Here is a 3,114-nt window from a genome sequence, read left to right as displayed (position 1 = left end):
GTCATTCAGAGGGAGCTATTTTTAGACCTACTGCCATCATCTCTCAAGCACCCTCATTCATCCCCATTCATTCAGGAACCAAGTTACATAGGAGGGATAGGTGTGAGCCATAGGTTACACAACCGGGCATGGGGATAAGATGGAGGCTTGACATTACAAGATGGAAACTTGACATGACTTATGCTAACTTACATATATAGGCCTAAAACAGTAATCACACAATATAAAAGTAGTAAAAAAAAAAACAAAACAAAAAAAAAAAATCAATACAAAACATAATAATTATCACTTATAAAACAGTGGATATCTATATCAAAATAGCAGGGCACTTATTTGCAAAGAGGGGAGAGAAAAATAAAACTTACTACCTAAAATAAAATGTTAAAGCTTATCCTACATCTTAGCTTACTTATACTTATCTATAGGTAATAGAAAGGGAGAGAAAAAAGTCAGAAATGGCTGGGGAAGGGGAGGGAATGCATTTTAAAATTTAAAAAAAGAAAGAAAAACTGGGGGTTTTGCTACGCTAGCATACAAGGCATTTAACTTTGCCTTGATATATATCTTCAAACTTAAAGGACTTTGTTTCATCTACACCACTGTCTGTTAATATCAATGGAACTATACTGGCATAAAACTGGAGTAACAATGCAAACTCAAGCCCAAAACCTAAATATCTCAGTACATTAGCTTCACCATCTACAAAAATATCCAGCTCATTATTCAAAATGCAATGTATGACAAGTAATAATTTTTAACAAGGAAAGGTCAGAGAAAAAGCCTCTAAAATTAAATCTCAAAACACACAGTAGTTAAAATAGTAAATTGAGCTAACAGATCCAGCAAAAACATGAATCATCCAGCCCAGCAGACAGTATTTGAAATGCACTAAAGTGTAACCATGCCACAAAAGAGAGAGGAGACACAGTAAACATGTCATGTAGAAGAGATGATCTAAGGCAAACAGAATGAGCAAAAACAATTATATGTTAATAACTTTTTGAGAGGGGAAAAAAAATCTATTTATTGGCAAATTTCAAAACAGATGCATTTTTTTTCTGTACTGCAAAATACAGACTCTCAAAATTCCACCTGTAAATGCAACTACAAAAGATAAGCAATAACAATTTATGCCCATAATTCATATACAAGCAGACAGCTGAGTATATATATACCTCTCATTACTTACCTGATAATGTAAGTTACCAATGTGTAAATTCTCACATTTATATTGCATTTGATAATTTCAAGACAGATTTTGCTAGTGGATTTTGCACTGCTGAAAAAGAAAACACAGTCTTCTAAAAATGTTTCACTATTTTCAGACTTGGGAGCCCAAAGTTAGGCATTTAAATCTATATTCCACCTTATTTCTTCATATGCTAAGAAAGCTGCCCATACTAATGTTAAACATGCCCAAGCAGAAAGAACTCTCATGCAGTAATAAATAAGGTCAAATTAATGGGTGCCTACACATGAGCAGGTAGGCTGCTCTGACACTAATTCCAGCATGTCAGAACAGACATGATTAATCGAGTCTGCTGGAGGCTGGCAATTACCTACGTCTTGCATAATACCATCCCTACACTTCAAAATGGCAGCGGGGGCACTTTATCTAAAGCTTGTTCAACGAGCTTTAGATAAAGCACCTCCTCCACCATTTTGAAGTGCTGGGATGCTGATACATGAGACGCTCTGGTCACTTTAATAAGAGCAGCTCCTGGAGCCATGCTTATTAAAGTGCACCCCCCCACCCCAGAGTATGTCTATAAACAGCTAGTGGGGCCTCGATATACCACCCTCCCTCTAACCAGCACATACCCATGCGAAGAAGTAGCACTTGCCATGAATACTGATTGCAAAAACAAACTCTCAGGAAAGGGAACAAGAAAAGTGCAAAACCTTCCAAGTTCAGTTTGCAAGAATTTATGAATGCATGCACCAGAACCAGTTTGTGGGGGCTCACAGGCCTAGAAGTTAAAGAACAAATCTAGATTCAATCTTTACAATTTTATTTTCCTTATGATGAAAGCCACTGGGAACCTAAGGACAATGCTGTGGTTTAACAGATTGATGCCTGTTTTCTCTGATTTGCTGGAAACAAACTGTACCAGGCCTCAGCTTTGATGCGACACTAGGATCCTAATCTGAGGGAAAGACATTTCCCCTTTCATAACCAGGCTATGATTATGATGTGAGCTAAAATATAAACAAAGAGACAATCCCAGTACCTAGGAGTACAAAAGAAGCACAGAAGTTTTTGAGGCAACAAAACATGTCTCATCTCAGGCAAATGTTCTCCCCCATAATTGATTTATTTCTATGAGAAACAAAAATGCTGAGATTGCTGTGAATAGCTAGGAGTACTTATAAACTTACGTAGTAGAGGACAGCCTGCTAGAGTTGAATTCATTTGAGGAATAGGAAGGAGACTTCTTTCCTGATATTTCCACTTTGAGTGGATAAACGTCTCTCTGTCTCTCACCATGTGAAATGTTACCCTGAGACAGGCACAGCCAACCAACAGGGAAAGCAGCTTACATTGCAAAAGACACCTATGGAAAAAAAGAATAAGCCAAGTAATGCTGGTGTGAATACAGCCTGACCTCCAACCACGGCTCATTCTGAATACTGTTAAGGATGAAGCCAAACCATTCATGCAGCTAAAGAAAATAGCATCATACAGGCATATACAAAATATATACAAGGAAATGGGACCAGGAGTTCAGTGCCAATCTGAGCTACCTTTAATGAACTTTTCACAAACAAGATACATGAGACAAACTGCAGGTCTCAGGAACACATCCAACTAAAACCAGAACCGATTTAGCAAGGAACTGAACTCTAACATGCTTAAATGCTTTGATGAATCAAAGCTTCAGAAAAGCTTTAGAAGCTTGGAGCACAATCCTACATACACCTATTATTAAGCAGTTAAATATTCAAGCCCTTATGTGCACTTAGCCTACCAGACAGCAGAAAACTGCAAATAAAACTGATCAGTTTCCATAATAATAATTGAGTCCGTTTTTGCAAGACTTAAGAACAATGCCAGATTTCTTTATTGAATGTACAAGAAAAATCATCTCTTTGTAAACCAGAACTTGCCCCCCC

Source organism: Gavialis gangeticus, unplaced genomic scaffold, assembly GCF_001723915.1.
Source record: "Gavialis gangeticus isolate Ggan-Ray unplaced genomic scaffold, GavGan_comp1, whole genome shotgun sequence".
NCBI lineage: Eukaryota > Metazoa > Chordata > Crocodylia > Gavialidae > Gavialis > Gavialis gangeticus.
Note: the sequence above shows the minus strand (reverse complement) of the source record.